Source organism: Carassius auratus, unplaced genomic scaffold (genome assembly GCF_003368295.1).
Source record: "Carassius auratus strain Wakin unplaced genomic scaffold, ASM336829v1 scaf_tig00011176, whole genome shotgun sequence".
In the NCBI taxonomy this organism is placed as follows: Eukaryota; Metazoa; Chordata; class Actinopteri; order Cypriniformes; family Cyprinidae; genus Carassius; species Carassius auratus.
In genome coordinates, this window is record NW_020524175.1 from 568889 (window position 1) to 588203 (window position 19315).

The 19315-nt window shown below is 38.7% G+C and overlaps 1 protein-coding gene and 1 long non-coding RNA gene across 3 annotated transcripts in view; one reads left to right on the top strand and one right to left on the bottom strand.

Moving 5' to 3' along the window:
• Positions 1 to 4662: 4662 nt before the first annotated feature.
• On the top strand, positions 4663 to 5997 carry LOC113072972 (uncharacterized). Its single transcript, XR_003280420.1, has 3 exons — positions 4663 to 4747; positions 5606 to 5683; positions 5846 to 5997. It is a non-coding gene; the product is annotated as an uncharacterized LOC113072972 (long non-coding RNA).
• Positions 5998 to 9224: 3227 nt separating this feature from the next.
• The window catches only part of LOC113072981 (C3a anaphylatoxin chemotactic receptor-like), a 198771-nt gene continuing 188680 nt past the window's right edge, over positions 9225 to 19315 (bottom strand). Inside the window, exons 1-2 of one of the 2 annotated variants that reach the window (XR_003280422.1) lie at positions 10864 to 10891; positions 9225 to 9889 (exon numbers count right to left, since the gene is read on the bottom strand). The gene's annotated coding sequence lies outside the window, so the exon portion shown is untranslated. Of the gene's footprint in view, positions 9890 to 10863; positions 10892 to 19315 lie in introns of those variants that run through there. The other variant, XR_003280421.1, reaches the window with a different exon arrangement.

The following is a 19315-nucleotide window of genomic DNA, read 5'->3' on the forward strand; positions in this document are numbered from 1 at the left end:
ACCTAATAAACTCTTTTGGAGTCAAGCAAAATGTCACGGGGCCCACTCATCGTTTTAATCATACACTAGATTTAATTATATCTCATGGAATCGATCTTACTGCTATAGATATTGTACCTCAAAGTGATGATATTACAGATCATTTCCTTGCATCGTGCATGCTGCATATAACTGATATTAACTATATGTCTCAGCGTTACCGTCTGGACAGAACTATTGTTCCAGCCACCAAAGAAAGATTCGCAAATAACCTGCCTGATCTATCTCAACTGATATTTGTACCCAAAAATACACATGAATTAGATGAAATGACTGACAACATGGGCACTATTTTCTCTAATACATTAGAAACTGTTGCCCCCATCAAATTGAAAAAGGTTAGAGAAAAACGTACTGTGCCATGGTATAACAGTAATACTCACTCTCTCAAGAAAGTAACTCGTAGTCTTGAATGCAAATGAAGAAAAACTAACTTGGAAGTTATTAGAATTGCATGGAAAAACAGTATGTCCAGCTATAGACAGGGCCTAAAAACTGCTAAGGCAGAGCATATACAAAAACTCATAGAAAATAACCAAAACATTCCAAGGTTTTTATTTAGCACAGTGGCTAAATTAACAAATTACCAGACGCCACCTGATTCAAATATTCCACCAACATTAAATAGTAATGACTTTATGAATTTATTCACTGATAAAATAGATAACATTAGAAATACAATAGCGAATGTAGATTCTGCAGCGTCTAACACTTCAGTTTCATCCATCGCACCCAAAGATAAACTGCAGTGCTTTACAACCAAAGGACAGGAAGAGCTAAATAAACTTATCACTGTATCTAAACCAACGTGTTTATCAGATCCTGTACCCACTAAATTACTGAAAGAGCTGTTACCTGTAGCCGAAGAACCGCTTCTCAATATCATTAACTCATCGTTATCTTTAGGTCACGTCCCAAAACCATTCAAGCTGGCGGTTATCAAGCCTCTTATTAAGAAACCAAAACTAGATCCTAGTGTACTGGCAAATTATAGGCTTATTTCAAATCTTCCATTTGTGTCAAAAATTTTAGAAAAAGTTGTGTCTGCTTAATTGAGCACCTTCCTGCATAAAAATGATCTGTATGAAGAATTTCAGTCAGGTTTCAGTCCCCACCATAGCACAGAAACTGCACTTGTTAAAATTACAAATGACCTGCTCTTTGCGTCAGATCAAGGCTGCATCTAATTTCTAGTCTTACTTGATCTTAGTGCTGCGTTCGACACCATAGATCATGACATACTCCTAGATAGATTACAAAACTATACAGGTATTCAAGGGCAGGCTCTAAGATGGTTTAGATCCTACCTGTCCGATCGCTACCATTTTGTTTACTTAAATGGGGTGTCATCTCATTTATCATCAGTAAAATATGGAGTGCCACAAGGATCCATCCTAGGTTCCCTTCTATTTTCAATATACATGTTGCCCCTTGGTAATATTATTAGAAAATACGGAATTAGCTTCCACTGTTATGCTGATGATACTCAGCTATATATCTCAACGAGACCAGATGAAACTTCTCAATTATCTAAGCTAACAGTGTGTGTTAAAAATGTAAAAGATTGGATGACAAATAATTTTCTCCAATTAAAAGACAGAGATATTAATTATTGGACCAAAAAACACTACACAGAATCTTGTAGATTACAATCTGCAACTAGATGGATGTACTGTTACTTCCTCTACAGTCAGAAATCTGGGTGTCATATTAGACAGCAATTTGTCTTTTGAAAATCATATTTCCAATGTTACAAAAACTGCATTCTTCCATCTTAGAAACATTGCCAAGCTACGAAACATGTTATCTTTTTCTGATGCAGAAAAGCTAGTTCATGCATTCATGACCTCTAGACTGGACTATTGTAATGCACTTCTAGGTGCTTGTCCTGCATCTTCAGTAAACCAGCTACAGGTAGTCCAAAATGCAGCAGCTAGAGTCCTTACCAGGTCAAGAAAATATGATCATATTACCCCAATTCTACAGTCTCTGCACTGGCTACCTATTAAGTTCTGTATCAGTTACAAATTATCATTACTTACCTATAAGGCCCTAAATGGCTTAGCTACTGCGTACCTAACTAGCCTTCTACCACGCTACAACCCATCACGCACCCTAAGGTCACAAAACACTGGACTTTTGGTAGTTCCTAGGATAGCAAAGTCCACTAAAGGAGGTAGAGCTTTTTCACATTTGGCTCCCAAATTCTGGAATAGCCTTCCTGATAATGTTCGGGGTTCAGACACACTCTATCTGTTTAAATCTAGATTAAAAACGCATCTCTTTCGCCAAGCATTCGAATAATGTATCTTAAATTGTGAGTGTAATTTCATCTGATCAAATGTGCATTTTTATTCTTTAGCTTGGGTTAAACTAATTTTAGTTTGTTGGATCAGCAGCTATGCTAATGATGTTTTTATTTTGTTTCTATGTTTTTGCCGATTTACACAAGCTCCAGTCTGGATCCAGAACACCTGAGAAGAGATGATGCTGACCCTCAGAGGACCTCAGATGATGCTAAACCTGAATCAACAACAGAACTAACAAATATTGCTACAAGTGTGACTGCATCATATAACAATTATTAATTAATAATTTTAATAATGTTCATCGTCTAGCTGACTACGTCTTGTATTATTTTTTTCTAAAAACCTGTCAAATGTGCTCAAACTGAGAGTCACCACCATAAGATACTACTAAATATTGTAGAAACATAATTTTCTGTGAAGTTGCTTTGTAACAATTCGTATTGTAAAAAGCACTATACAAATAAACTTGAATTGAACTGAGGAGTTTGTAGCGGGTTCGCGAATCATTTGAGTAAGTTAAGGAGTTCGGAGCGTGATTCATTTGAGTAATTTCGAGAGTTCGGAGCTGGTTCGCGAATCATTTGAGCCAGTTTTGAAGTTTGGAGCAGGTTTGCGAAACATTTGAGTCAGTTTGGTGTTCGCGAATCATAGCTGTATATGGATAGGCATTTTTAACTAATTTAGTAGCTAGTTTCTAATTACGTTTTCCATGCGTGTTTAGGTGTGATATGTGAACTCTTATTTTTTGTTTTAATGATGTGCCTTTTAACAGACAAATCATGCCTAAAAAGTGCACACATCTAGGCTAATGTAAAGTTAGATGATGAAATCATACTAGCGCGCGTGGCGCGTGTGCATTTTGAGTGTGTTCTTTCACTGCAGTATTCAGTGTATTCAAATGCATTTATGAACGCATGTGAATGATCACAAAATTCAAGATATGGGGGTTAGAAAATGTAACAGACTAATATGTAGTTAATCAATATCACACAAAGAGTGCCATTTCAGTTTTTCTCCAAAAATCAGCATGATTAAAATGTAATATTAAGTTACTACAAACAAAAATGTAATTACAAAAACAAAATGTTGCAGAATAATGTAATACATGAATGAATAATAGCCTAAAGAACATTTTGCCAAAAGGGTTATTTTTTGTCATTATAGAACCTTTTTAGCATAAAAGGTTCTTTGAGTAAAGTAGAGTATAATAATGTTCTATATTATAGTGAAGTGAAGTGACATTCACCCAAGTATGGTGACCCATACTCAGAATTTGTGCTCTGCATTTAACCCATCCGAAATGCACGCACGTGCACACACGCACACACGCACACACCCGGAGCAGTGGGCAGCCATTTATGCTGCAGCACCCGGGGAGCAGTTGGGGGTTCAGTGCCTTGCTCATGGGCACCTAAGTTGTGGTATTGAAGGTGGAGAGAGAGCTGTTAATGCACTAACCCCACCCACAATTCCGTCCGGCCCGAGACTAGAACTCACAACCCTTCGATTGGGAGTCCAACCCTCTAACCCTCTTTATCATTTCAACATGGAATTATATTCATTGTGAAAATATTATTTTATTATTATTATTATTTTATTTTTATTATTATTGATCATCTTAATTTGAATTTTTATTTCATGCATTTATACACTGATTGTATTATTTATGAAGATAATTATACTTCCTGCAAGGTAATTTTTCAGCATCTAGGCAGGGCTGGACTGGCGATCAAATTCAGCCCTGGACATATACAGCCCACGAGTTTCACCATGATTGTTCTGATGGGCTATAGTGCCTTCAGTTGGAGTAAACAAATGAATAAATAAAACAGGACAGAAACAAATAATGATTGAAATTCAAAGCAAATGCATTTTTGTCAGATAGAAATGCACTTGACACTCAAGCAATGATTTTGAGCTAGAATGCCAAAGAAATTAGGCCTACTTCTAATGGATTCTGTCATCTTTTCCTCACCCTCAAGTGATTGCAAACCTGTATGATTTACTTTCTTCTGTGGAGCACAAAATAAAATTGTTTTGTAGAATGTTACTGTTACTGTACCATAAAGCAACATCCATATCGTGTTAATCCAAATAAAATAACTCTTTTGAATAAAGAAGTTCAGTATATGCTAGAGCAGTGGTTCCCAAACCTGTCCTGGCGTACCCCCAACACTGCACGTTTTCTTTGTCTCCCTAATTAAACACATCTGATTCAACTCATCAGCTCATTAACCCATGTAATAATGAGCTGATGAGTTGAATCAGATGTGTTTAATTAGGGAGACAAAGAAAACGTGCAGTGTTGGGGGTACGCCAGGACAGGTTTGGGAACCACTGTGCTAGAGAATCAAATTGCCGAGCCTAGTATTAGTCCCTGGAGTTCACCATGTTGGTGGGTAAGTCTGATGGTAGTTATTGATTCTGCACTGACTACCGGCGAGTAAATGCTGTTACAAAGGCTGATTGTTATCCATTGCCGAGATGACTGTGTAGATTGTGTAGGTTCCGCTACGTATGTTTCAAAACTTGATTTGTTAAAGGGATACTGGCAGGTATTGGGTCGTGCTAAGGAGATTTCAGCATTCGTAACTCCTGACACATTCCTTAATTATAGGGTAATAGCTTTCGGAATCTGGTTGTGAAGCCTATTTGGACAATCTAGTATTATACAGTTCTTCCTGGGATCAGCTTTTGAACTTGCTTAAGGAGGTCTTTTCTCGTTTGGCAGATGCAAAGATGACTGTAAATTTAAGTAAATGTGAGTTTGGTAAAGCTAACCTAATTTATTTAGGTAAAGTGATTGGAGGGGGACAGGTTCGTCCAGTTGCGGCCAAGGTTACCGCAATTTGTGAATTTACACCACCTGTTGATCGAAAACAACTGCGCCGTTTTTTAGGTATGGTCGGTTATTATCGAGCATTCTGTAAAAATTTTGCAACTGTGGTTTCTCCCCTTACTGATTTGCTAAGTCCTAAGCCATGGTTTCACTGGTCAGACTCATGTCAGACTGCATTTGAGAATCTTAAGTTCCTGTTTTGGTGGCACCAGACCACCTGAGACCTTTTAGTCTTGCCGTGGATGCGAGTAACTGTCTGTTACTTTTCAAAAAAAGTTTGTTGCTGCCCAAAGGAATTATTCAACTATTGAGAAAGAGGCTTTGGCCTTTTCGCCATCTGTAATTTCAAGGTCTATTTGACTTGCTCTCATCCTATTGTTGTGTATTGTGATCACAATCAGTTTCTTTTTGAATTCAGTGCGCAACACTAATCAGCATCTTATGCGTTGGAGTTTGACGTTACAACCATATGACCTCGATATCAAACACGTTCGAGGTAAGGATAATGTGGTGGCTGATGCCCTGTCCCGGGTCGGATAGGGGCATAAACTAGAGAGGTAATGAAAAGGTGAAGGTTCACTTTTGCGGGGGTGAAAGTGTTACATATTCATGTATTTGTGATTTGTTTGTTTTAAGTTTTGATCTGTTTGTCCTCTAGGGGGCGAGTGTGTTCTGTCTTTGTTTTATTAGGAACTGATTGCCGGCACCTGTGGATGCTGTATGTTTGGCATAAGAAGTCCAAGCAGCCAAATCTGTGCGGTGGGCGAGATGTTCGGCTATTGTTGTGTCCTAGCCCCCTTAATTTTCCTATTGTTATGTCTATCATTTTGTAAAATAAATTCCCTATTGTATGAGCTGTGTTGTCTATGTCCTCTCGTGTGTTATGGCTGTGGTTGTAACAGTTACCAAACCATTTTGCTTATATCTTTGATTTCTATGAACAAAAATGTCTTGGATTTCTCAAATGATCTTCTTTTTTATGTTCCACAGTAGAAAGAAATTCATACAGGTTTTTTTTTATATTTGGGTGAACTATCCCTTAAAAAAACTTTATTATTGGTCAATAATATACACCTAATTTATAAAATACACTGATATTTATATTTAATCAGGCTCTTATTTCAAATTAATTAGAAATAAACACCTAAATAGATAAATTCTTGCTTATACTGTAATTAGTAGACCTATTAGTAAGATGGTGGTCACGAGAAGTAAGACCATGGTAAATTACTATGGTGCTGAATTGATAAGTCTATGTAGGCCTGTGCATGTTTTCCAGTTTACCTCTTCATGCAGTTTACATTATCATGGCTGTTTTCAGCCAGCATCACTACAGAACCTTTAATGTTCTCATATAGCACACAACACAACTATAACAATAATTCTGTGTAACATCTGAATTGATGAAGAGACTTGTGCTGTTTATCACTATATATTGTGACGCAAGCGCAGCGCTGTGCGGGAGACTGTTGCGCTCTACTTTTGACCCTGACTACACCACTGAAGGCAGTGTGTTTCAGAAGAAACAGCTGTAGAGACGAGGGCAGCTTTCTGAGTGTGTAGTGAATACATTGTTCATACAGATGAACCGCAGCAGGCTTCATAGCTAATCCAAGGGTTTATTAATACTCAGATCCAAATCTGAGCAAAAGCTACTTTGAACCGGGCTACATGTCAGTCAGAATTTGCAGTAGTGATAAATAGAGTAGATTATTACCAAAGTGCCTAATAAAAAAGTAACTAAAAATATTAAATTATATTCGGCTATATTCCATTATACAATTTTGTTTATTTCTATGAAACATTTCAAAAGATTAACCAGATAATTTTAATCAATGACTAACAGCACATCCAGTTATTTAGTTAGAAATTATATCAATATATAAATTATAAAATATTAATATACAATTAATCAATATAAATATTAAATACACCTTACACACTTCTAATCATTATTCTAATGTGCCGATGCGCTGTAATACATATGTTCTTAAAAATGAAACATATTTGCTAAGATGAGACTATCCAAAACCACTTGTATCATCATTATATAAAGTCTATGTGTGCAGACAGCAATAAACCCTCAATGTTTTCTCTCAGGTTACGTGAGGAGTGGGTCCAGAGGCTTCAGTTTCGGAACCAGCACGTGATCGAGAGCATGAGAGAGCAACAAATAAGAAGAGCTCAGAGGGTTCAAGAGATTTTGTGAGTTTAGACGCTTGAATGATTTTAAACCAAAAGCACTTCTCTAATGGACTTCCTAAGAATGCCTGACATTATATATCAGTATGAAAGTCTAGTTCTTTAACTTGAGTTATAGAGTTTTTGATGCAGCCTTTGGGACAGAAAGACACTATTACAGACATACAACATTAAACTCAATCTGATCCTGCATTCAAGCAGCTGTCTTTCAGATAAGACTCATTGGGTTACATAGAATAAAGTCTTGTTTTTAATAAATGTTAAATATTACATATTTACTGTGTGGGATTTTAATGCTTTATGCTTTTTCTGAGAAAGACACTATTCATAATTAGTCATGGTTGCTCACTTTCTGCTGAACTCTGTTTATGACATTTCCCTCTTTAATAATAGCCTAATAGTTTGCTCCTTGCCATCATATGAGACATAATGTGATAAATTCTTTGCACCACATGGGTCAAACACATGTAGGTTCTCAGTATTTTAGACTTAGCAAGCTCAAAATACAAATATGAATAAACTACTCTCACTATTTATACTACAAAAGACGTGCAGAATTAATACTGCTCACACTGATCCAGAATCAGGTCACTTTTCAGGTCAAGTTTTATAAAGAAAACATTTTCAGATTTATTTTATTTCATAATGCATTTGGCATGCAGCCCTTTCAGTCTGTCATCTGTCATTTAATTGACCAGTTTCTCCAGAATAAAAAGGGAAAAAGAGGAACTTCATGTTAAGTTTCTTAGCAGTTGCTGGTTTTAGTAATTGCAGGTAAATGTGTGTCACACTGATGTAATGTTCATATACATTTATAGCAAAGTATTTGCAATCTTAAAATCTGTTATCTGGCATTTAATATAATAAGTGTCTCCTTCTCACTTTCCTGTCGTGATGAAAAGGAGGAAGTTGTTTTGTTGCAGCGGTCAGTTTTCTTAGTAATTGCCTCCAAACGTGTCCTCATTTTCAATAAAACAAAAAAATTTAATTACAAGTGAATTGAAGGTCAAGTGAACATTACAATAATGATAAAATTTTACATTTTGCATTCTATATTTAAATCAATTTTTATACATCATTCACTTTGCTTCGGAGTAATCAACTACAAAACTCCAAGTAGAAAAACACCAAAATGACTAAATCACTGATATAAGGCAGAGTAAAACAAAACTTGTTTTTTCTTTTTCATTAAATTACATTTTTAAACCAAATGCCATTATTGATGAAATATTACAAGCTTTTTCTAAGCTGATAGCAACCAAAAAGTGAATCAAGCATCAGTATTCAATCACTGTAATGTCAAGCTTTGACGATAGTTCACAAATCACTAATCACTGAAAATACATCAACAATACAGAGAGAGAAACACACAGGAATGATGAATAAGAGTTAGATGACTTGCTGACTTCAAGTTGATGAATTTAGAAAATAAATAATTAGAACAACATTATTAAAATAATAATAAAAATCAATCAGAAAACTATGTATAAATGTTCTGATATCTTCACTACACTGAGTGTGTGTACAACATGTGTGTGTGTACAAGCTGTGTGGATCGTGAGGCTTGTGTTCCCTCCTCAGAGAAAACTCTTTCAAAAACACGTCTTAGAGAAAGTTTAACATTGCTCTTAAAATCCTGCCCCATGAAATACGCCAAAGAGATGGTCAACTGATTCACTGCCAAAGCCACATAGAAACTGGATTCCTCTCCGTACATTATTAACAAAACTACTATGTGATATGGCAGCCAGCAAAGAAAAAAGCCCATGATTACAGCCAACATGATACGAAGCGCTCGTCCAGAGTGAAAATGACTCCTGCCTAACTTCCGTGCGATGAATCCTTAACATGTTGTGATGCATATGAGAGGAACCAAAAAGCCAAACACAAATCTGATGATGCTAAAACTTCTATACAATTCAAAATTGTCAGCATACTCGCACTATGTTTTGTTATTTACTGTGTAAGTCTTCGTTAACATAAAAGGCACACAAAGAATTGAAGCCAGAATCCAAGCCAATACACAGAACAGTCGTGCGATGAACAAGCTGCGATGATTCTGAGCCCAAACCGGTGTGATCACCTGAGTAAACCGATCCAGACTAATCAAGCTCAGTGTGAAAACGCTGGCAAACCTGCTGACGAACATAATGAAGGGGAGAACCTTGCACATAACGCCAGTGATCAAAAGTGCTCTCGGTCACATAGTAAAGAGTGGAAAGGCAGCACAAGAGGTCAGCAATCGCTAGATTGAGAAACCCTACTGTATTAACAGTCCTCTTCATCTTCAATCCAGCAACATACACGACAAATGCATTTCCAGGAACACCGAGGATCAAGGTCAGGTAGAAGAAGACCAGAGAAATCTTGTTCATAGCATTGCTCAGCATATTAAAACAATCTGGACAAAAAACTTCATACAAAAATTATTATATTCGTTATCAGTATATGTCTGGTTGATTCTGCTTGAGTTGCTGCTGTCCACAGTGCTCTGCTTGTCCTGTAAATATCATATATTATCAATTAGCAGATTATTTTATACAAAGTGACTTACAAACAATGTTCCCTCTGAGCTGTGCAGTCGTGACAGAAGAAATAATGTGACTGGTGCAAAAATGAATTGGAAAAGCAATTTAACTGAATTCTAGTAAATGCAAAATAATTGCAAACCACTAGAGTTGGTGTTGCTATAGAGTTAGAACCGGCGAATACGGTTTACAGGATTCATGGAAAGACAAGAGCTGCGCCAAATCAGTCGCTGTAGAAAACTAAGTACTGGACATAGCAGATGATGGGCACAGAACAGTAACAAAACTTACACATTTACAGGTGTAGCAGTGTGCAAACTTTACTATACTTTTGTTTTAAATATTTATTAAGAATATATATTTCCAATATTTTATAGGATTAAAAAATAGTTGATCTCAAAAAGGGAATTCTGCTTCATTTTTTTTTCACATTAGCTATATATTAATTATATGACATTACGTTATTATAAAGAATTTAACTGTTCTGTGTAAGTTTTATTATTATTATTGTTTTTAATAGAATTTATTGGTGGCACTGAACTGTACTGAACTGGTTTTCTCAAAAATTTGTCAATCAAATATTAAAAGCACATTAAAGTTTCAAGTTACACACTTTATTTGTGTGAGTGTGTGTGCTGTACAGATATAAAGGTATAAAGAATGTTTTTGCTCAGGTTGTCAAAATTTCTGACCAATAGAGAAAACTTTTGCTCAGCAAGAAAAAAAAAATAGAAGGAACATTGCTTACATGTGTGGAAAGCAGTTTTACAAAGGAACTCAATATTATTAAACAATTAAAATATTTTTTAAATAAACATTACTTAAGACATTTAATTTAAAACATTAACTATGCAGTCATTTGTATGTCAGTGATTATATGTTTATATAGTTTTAAATCACACTTGAGATTTACTGATCAAATAATGCCTTTCAAACTTGTACTCACCTCACCAGCTGATCTGTACTTACTAGTGAAGAGAATGTCACAAGAAAGCCACAGTAATTACACAGCTTTGAATATCCACAACTTTTTTGAAATCTGCCTTACAGAAACCATAATGTTAATTTATAATATAATATGGCATACTCTAATGTAATATTTTAGTATATAATGTACATTTATAGTATAAAGAGCAGGATAATGATAGTTTACATTATATAAATGATCAATCAGTCACTACTACTTTAATATAGGGACAAATTCTCACTATCAACTAGTTGCTTATTAGCATGCATATAGGCTGTTTAGTACTTATAAAGCAAATATTCTGCATGTCCATATTCTACATCACTAATTCTACCCAATAACTAAACTGCTTTACTAATATTAATAAGCAACCATTTAGGAGTTTATTAAAATGCAAAAGTTGTAGTTAATCATTTGTTAATTGGACCTTACAATAAAGTGTGACCAAATTTTCTACTGTATATATTAGATTAAATTTGCCACCTGTGTGAGGGATTAAAGGGGTCATCAGATACAACATTCACTTTTACATGTTGTTGAACTGAAATTTGTCTGGGCAGTGTGTGTACACAGCCACCCTGTATACACACCCTGTGTTTATTTTTCCCATAAATAATAACCTCCGTCTTATATCAAACCATTCTCAGTTTCTTGGCTGTGTGATGTCACACAGACCCAGGCCCCTCCCACAATTGTTGATTTTTTTTTTTTCTGAACAGAAGTCAAAAATGGAAACATTAACATGGTATACCAAATATAGCAAATACAAAAAGTGAAGCAACTCTAGTTACAGATAAGTATTCCTGAAACATAGATTAGAGGAGTTCCAGACAGATCATAGTGGTAACATCCGATGAGTAAATTAAGAGTTATAATTATGTAATGAAGTGTAAGACAAAGTATATATTTATCACCTTCCAAAGTAATCTAATACAGGCTTCCATATTTTCTTAAATATTTCTAGCTTGTTGTTATTGATAAATCGAAACTTCTCAATATGAATTATGTTCACTAGTTCACTTTGTTCACATAGACTGTTGGAACAATATCCAGTTTCCACCTCTGAAGAATCAGTCTTTTTGCAAGAACCATAAATAAAGAAAGACCCTGTTTTTCAAATTTACTGAAAGAAGGTACTGAAATCAACCCAAAAACTGCAATCATTGGATCTGTGAAAATGAAAGTGAAAGAATTTGTGTTCTGCATTTAACCCATCCGAAGTGCACACACACAGAGGAGTGAACACACACACACACACACTGTGAACACACACCCGGGGCAGTGGGCAGCCATTTATGCTGCGGCGCCCGGGGAGCAGTTGGGGGTTCGATGCCTTGCTCAAGGGCATCTAAGTCGTGGTATTGAAGGTGGAGAGAGAACTGTACATGCACTCCCCCCACCTACAATTCCTGCCGACCCGGGACTCGAACTCACAATCTTTCGATTGGGAGTCCGACTCTCTAACCATTAGGCCACGACTTCCCCTTTTGAAAGTAGGTCGAAAATATCAGTCCAGTACTTGTGAAGGTTTCAACATGTCCATAGTGACTACAGAAGTGTACCTTCTGCAACCTTGCATTTATTACATATCGGTGATTTACTTACATAAATCTTATGTAATTTTGTTTTACACATGTATACTCTATGTAAAGATTTGCATTGGATTAAGTTGTGTCTAGTATTAATCGAGCAATCATGTATGTTTTGTATGCATTCCTCCCATTTTGCATCCTCAATGGCGTTACCTAAATCCTCCTCCCACACTTTCCTAATTGTAGTTTGGTCGCTATCCAACAGATCAGTTAATATATTATAGAAATATGACACTGCTTTGGAGTATCTGGCTTTAAATATGTTTATTTCCTCTTATTTGTTGTGCTTTTTAAAGTGTTCAAGGTCAGGGAAATACCTTCCGACATAGTCTCTAATTTGCAGATATCTAAAAAAAGTGAGAATTTGGTAGCTCATACTTTGATTGGATCTCTTTAAATGACAGATATTGCTCATTCATAAAAAGTGAGCTAATGCAGCCTATTCCCTTCCTTTTCCAGAGTGAAAAAAACATATCATTAAGAGCAGGAATGAAGGAGTGATACTTGCATATAGGGCTATCAAGATATACCTTAGGGACTTTAAAACATATTCTAATTTGTTTCCAAATTTTAAAAGACTGACCAATTACAAAGTGGCGGTTGTAAATAAGCTTGCTAATCTTCCCTGGACTGTTGCACGGTGCCTGTAATGGGGAGTTAGGGCAAAGGGCTTGTTCAATTCTAAGCCATTCAGGCTGTTCACAAGTTACATCTGTTGAATCAACTCTCCATCAAGAAAATATATTCAAATGTGCAGCCCAGTAGTATGCTTTAAAGAAAGGTAACCCAAATCCCCCTTTTTCTTTAGATTTTAATAAGTGTTGTTTTTTTATTCTTGCCACTTTATAATTTCATTAAAACTGAATAATTATCTTGTCTAGCTGTTTAAAGTAGGATTGTGGTATACAGTATTGTTCAAAATAATAGCAGTACAATGTGACTAACCAGAATAATCAAGGTTTTTAGTATATTTTTTATTGCTACGTGGCAAACAAGTTACCAGTAGGTTCAGTAGATTGTCAGAAAACAAACAAGACCCAGCATTCATGATATGCACGCTCTTAAGGCTGTGCAATTGGGCAATTAGTTGAAAGGGGTGTGTTCAAAAAAATAGCAGTGTCTACCTTTGACTGTACAAACTCAAAACTATTTTGTACAAACTTTTTTTTCTGGGATTTAGCAATCCTGTGAATCACTAAACTAATATTTAGTTGTATGACCACAGTTTTTTAAAACTGCTTGACATCTGTGTGGCATGGAGTCAACCAACTTGTGGCACCTCTCAGCTGTTATTCCACTCCATGATTCTTTAACAACATTCCACAATTCATTCACATTTCTTGGTTTTGCTTCAGAAACAGCATTTTTGATATCACACCATTTAAGTTCTCAATTGGATTAAGGTCTGGAGATTGGGCTGGCCACTCCATAACATTAATTTTGTTGGTTTGGAACCAAGACTTTGCCCGTTTACTAGTGTGTTTTGGGTCATTGTCTTGTTGAAACAACCATTTCAAGGGCATGTCCTCTTCAGCACAGGGCAACATGACCTCTTCAAGTATTTTAACATATGCAAACTGATCCATGATCCCTGGTATGCGATAAATAGGCCCAACACCATAGTAGGAGAAACATGCCCATATCATGATGCTTGCACCTCCATGCTTCACTGTCTTCACTGTGTACTGTTGCTTGAATTCAGAGTTTGGGGGTCGTCTCACAAACTGCCTGTGGCCCTTGGACCCAAAAATAACAATTTTACTCTCATCAGTCCACAAAATGTTCCTCCATTTCTCTTTAGGCCAGTTGATGTGTTCTTTGGCAAATTGTAACCTCTTCTGCACATGCCTTTTTTTTAACAGAGGGACTTTGCGGGGGATTCTTGAAAATAGATTAGCTTCACACAGACGTCTTCTAACTGTCACAGTACTTACAGGTAACTCCAGACTGTCTTTGATCATCCTGGAGGTGATCATTGGCTGAGCCTTTGCCATTCTGGTTATTCTTCTATCCATTTTGATGGTTGTCTTACGTTTTCTTCCACGTCTCTCTGGTTTTGCTCTCCATTTTAAGGCATTGGAGATCATTTTAGCTGAACAGCCTATCATTTTTTGCACCTCTTTATAGGTTTTCCCCTCTCTAATCAACTTTTTAATCAAAGTACGCTGTTCTTCTGAACAATGTCTTGAACGACCCATTTTCCTCAGCTTTCAAATGCATGTTCAACAAGTGTTGGCTTCATCCTTAAATAGGGGCCACCTGATTCACACCTGTTTCTTCACAAAATTGATGACCTCAGTTATTGAATGCCACACTGCTATTTTTTTGAACACACCCCTTTCAACTAATTCAACTAATTGCCCAATTGCACAGCCTTAAGAGCGTGCATATCATGAATGCTGGGTCTCATTTGTTTTCTGAGAATCTACTGAACCTACTGGTAACTTGTTTGCCACGTAGCAATAAAAAAATATACGAAAAACCTTGATTATTCTGGTTAGTCACATTGTACTGCTATTATTTTGAACAATACTGTACATGAAGCAATATAATGAAATAGGTGGAGGAATCTTGGTAGACTCACCATCTTTACCACATTAATTTTACCTACCACTGAAATTGGCAAAGTTTTCCAGAAATCTATTGTCACGGTTCGTGAATTCACTCTCTCTCTCTCATCTAGCGTGTTGTTGTGTGTGTGTCTATGGGCGTGGTCACTGATCAGCGATGATCAGCAGCGCCAGCTGGTTTTAATTGTTTGTCTCCTATATAAGCTCAGTAACTGGTGTTTCATGTTGTCAGATCGTTGTTTCTCCCCGGTGTGCTCCCGTACCTGTTCCTGTGTCCCTAGTTCCTGCCTTAGTCTTCCATGTCGTCGTTGTTCCTGGATCTTCACCTACACTGGATTACCGTTTACCAACACAAGGATTACACTCACCGGGATTCGAGGGATCTTCACTGGAGCAAGCACCATCATCCGTTGTCCACTGAGGTCCCTGTGTCACCGTGCCATCAGCCTTGTGTCCGCCCACCTGTGTTTCCCTGTGAATTTGTCGTGCTTATCTGACTTTTGTGCTGTTTGTCAATAAACACGCCTTGCGATTACATCCTGTCTCTGTGTTACGTAACAGAACGATCTGACCATCATGGATGTAGCAGGCGCTTCCACGTGGGACGAGTTTGCGGCTCGAAGTATCGCTAGAATGGACACTCAGGAGGAGAACATCTCGCTTACAGGGAGGGCGGTCCAAGCGCTTGTGACGCAGGTGTCCGAGCTCACCCAGCAGATTCAACAGCTACGAGTCTCCACTGCGCCACCCACACCGCCGATTCCACCCGCCCTTCCAGAGCCGCAGCCGCGGCGAGAACCAAGACTGCCAACACCAGAAGGTTATTCAGGTGAACCAGAGTTTTGCAGAGCTTTTCTGACCTGATGTTCTATGCACTTTGCATTACAGCCTCAGACGTTCAACCAAGAGCGATCCAAGGTGGCGTTTGTGCTTGTGTTTATGCTGCGTCTCATTCCAGGCACTCTCTGAGGAGATGAGGAGGGTTTTCGATTGGGCGGCGGTGGGTAGGGAGGCGGCCAGACTACTCGCCGATCTCCGCCAAGGTCACGGTTCGGTGTCGGAGTATTCCATCCAGTTCCGCACCCTGGCTGCAGAGTGCCGATGGAACGAGGAGGCGTAGTGGGACAGATTCCTGCATGGGTTGGCTGACCGTATCCAGAGGGAGATTTATATTCTGGCCCTTCCCACTAGTCTCAATGGACTTATAGAATTAGCACTTCGAGTGGATGCTCGCCTGAGCAAGATGGGCCGTTTCCAACAAGACCATCCAGTTCGCAGCATGGAGACCAGACGTCCTGAATTCCTGGATACGGTCAGTCCCTCTTACGATCCGGAGTCCATGCAGGTGGGTAGAGCTCGGCTTTCCCGGGAGGAGAGGGAACGGCGGAGATCCCAAAGACTATGCCTTTACTGCGGGGGGGCGGGCCACTTCATCCACTCGTGCCCGTTAAAAGATCAAGCCCGGTAGTAACTATGAGGCTACTATCGGGTGGGATCTCCACCGGGAAGACCTCATCCTCACCATCTTCATCTACTCTCCTTCCGGTAAGACTAAGGTGGGCAACCAACACTCATGACACCCGGGCCTTATTGGATTTAGGGGCGGAAGGTAATTTTATTGATATAGAACTGGCTCACCACCTCCACGTTCCTATTACCCCCCTCACGCACAAGATTTCTGTCAGTACTCTCAATGGACAACAGCTTCCTAACATTACACATACTACTGAACCCATCACTCTCATCACGTCTGGCAACCACACAGAGACAATAACCTCATGCATTCACCCCTGGCACCCATCGTACTGGGTCATCCTTGGCTCACACTACACAATCCCAGAGTCGATTGGGGGCACAATTCCATCTCTATGTGGAGTAATAATTGTCATGAGTCATGTTTAGTGTCTGCGTGTGCGTCTGTACCTGTGTCTGTGTTCCAGGAGGAGGTGGTGGATTTATCTAACGTGCCCGATGAGTACCAGGACCTGAGAGAAGTGTTCAGTAAGTCTCGTGCTGCTTCTCTTCCTCCTCATCGTCCCTATGACTGTGTCATAGACTTAGTACCAGGTGAGTCTCTGCCTAAGGGCAAGTTATATTCACTTTCTGTTCCAGAGAGGGAGGCTATGGAGAAATATATTTCTGATTCTCTAGCATCCAAATTCATTAGACCTTCCTCATCTCCAGGGGGGGCGGGGTTCTTTTTTCTGGGGAAGAAGGATGGGTCTCTGCGACCATGCATTGATTATTGATTAACGCTTATCATTTGGTTCGCATAAGGAAGGGAGATGAATGGAAGACCGCATTTAACACCCCCAGAGGGGTGAATGACTTCAGACCGATACTCCTCAGGCACAAATAACCGGTTCGGTGGGCAATCGGGCAGAGGTGTTACCCCTTCTAAGGCCTTCACGACCTTCGATTCGACCTCCCATCTGAGAGTGGAGACCACTAATGTCTCGGGTAAAATACCCTCGGGAGTTGATGGGCGTTCGGAATGGTCAAAAACACGAGATAAAGAATTGGGTTTGATGTTTTTGGAACCCGGGCTGTACGAAAGAGAAAAGTCAAAACGGCCGAAACAAGATCATTAGTCCGGTGGCAGTCCGCCTCAAACTTCCTCCTACGTACAGGAGAATTCACCCCTCCTTCCATGTATCAAAGATCAAACCCGTGTTTTGGGCACCTATTAATCTGCCTGTCCCGGTTCCTCCCCGCGCCGCGTCTCGTAGATGGGGAACCTACTTATTTGGTTAGTCATATTCTGGACTCGAGAAGGAGGGGACGCAGATTTCAGTACCTGGTGGACTGGGAGGGTTACGGTCCGGAGGAGAGAAGTTGGGTTCCTGCTAGAGACATTCTGGATCACTCTCTTATCGATGATTACAATCGTCAGGTAAGTCCGCCAGGGAACGCCAAGAGGCATTCTTAGGGGAGGGGGTACTGTCACGGTTCATGAATTCACTCTCTCTCTCTCATCTAGCGTGTTGTTGTGTGTGTGTCTATGGGCGTGGTCACTGATCAGCGATGATCAGCAGCGCCAGCTGGTTTTAATTGTTTGTCTCCTATATAAGCTCAGTAACTGGTGTTTCATGTTGTCAGATCGTTGTTTCTCCCCGGTGTGCTCCCGTACCTGTTCCTGTGTCCCTAGTTCCTGCCTGAGTCTTCCATGTCGTCGTTGTTCCTGGATCTTCACCTACACTGGATTACCGTTTACCAACACAAGGATTACACTCACCGGGATTCGAGGGATCTTCACTGGAGCAAGCACCATCATCCGTTGTCCACTGAGGTCCCTGTGTCACCGTGCCATCAGCCTTGTGTCCGCCCACCTGTGTTTCCCTGTGAACTTGTCGTGCTTATCTGACTTTTGTGCTGTTTGTCAATAAACACGCCTTGCGATTACATCCTGTCTCTGTGTTATGTAACATCTATATCATTTTTTTTAATTGGCTGATTCTCTTTTGCCAATTGACTCTAAGTAAATCTCTTGGATTTTTAGTTATGACACCTAGATAAGTAAATGATTTTTCTGCTGTCTTGAATGGGGTGGATTTTACATACAGTTCACAGGCTTTGGGCATAATAGTCGTCATTTCACTTTTTTATCCAATTAACAGTAAAACCTGATATATTCCTGAATCTTGTAATTGAAGTGAGGAGATGTGGAACAGACTTACAGGGATTCTTTATAAACAACAGTATATTGTCTGCGTAAAGTGAAATATGTTGTGGGAGGCCACCTAACTAATAGGTTGCATATCTGCCTTTTGCCGATTGTATGCAGCCAATGGCTCTATTATAACTGCAAAGAGAAATGGGGACCGTGGACATCCTGGTCTCGTCCTTCTATGGATTGAAAAAGGAGCCAAGATATTTTCATTGGTCACTACTGAGGCTTTTGGACCGCAATATTTTTGTATTTATTTATCCAATTTCTAAAAACATGGCCAAAACCAAATTAGTTTAGGGCCGACATCATATATCTCCATTCCACTTGGTCTAATGCCCTTGGTCTAATGAAATAACTGCAGTTCTTCATGGTTTGAATATAAAACATTACATAGGCGACGCAAAAAAAAAAAAAAAAAATGAAGCCTGTCTGATCTGGATGTATAATATCGCAAATTTGCTTCTTCAATCTATTTGCATGGATTTTCCCAATTATTTTTGTTTCAGTAGGTAGTAAAGCAATCAGTCTGTATGATGATGACACTTGTAGTCAGTCTGGATCTGGTTTAGGTATAACAGCAATATGGGCGTCATACATAG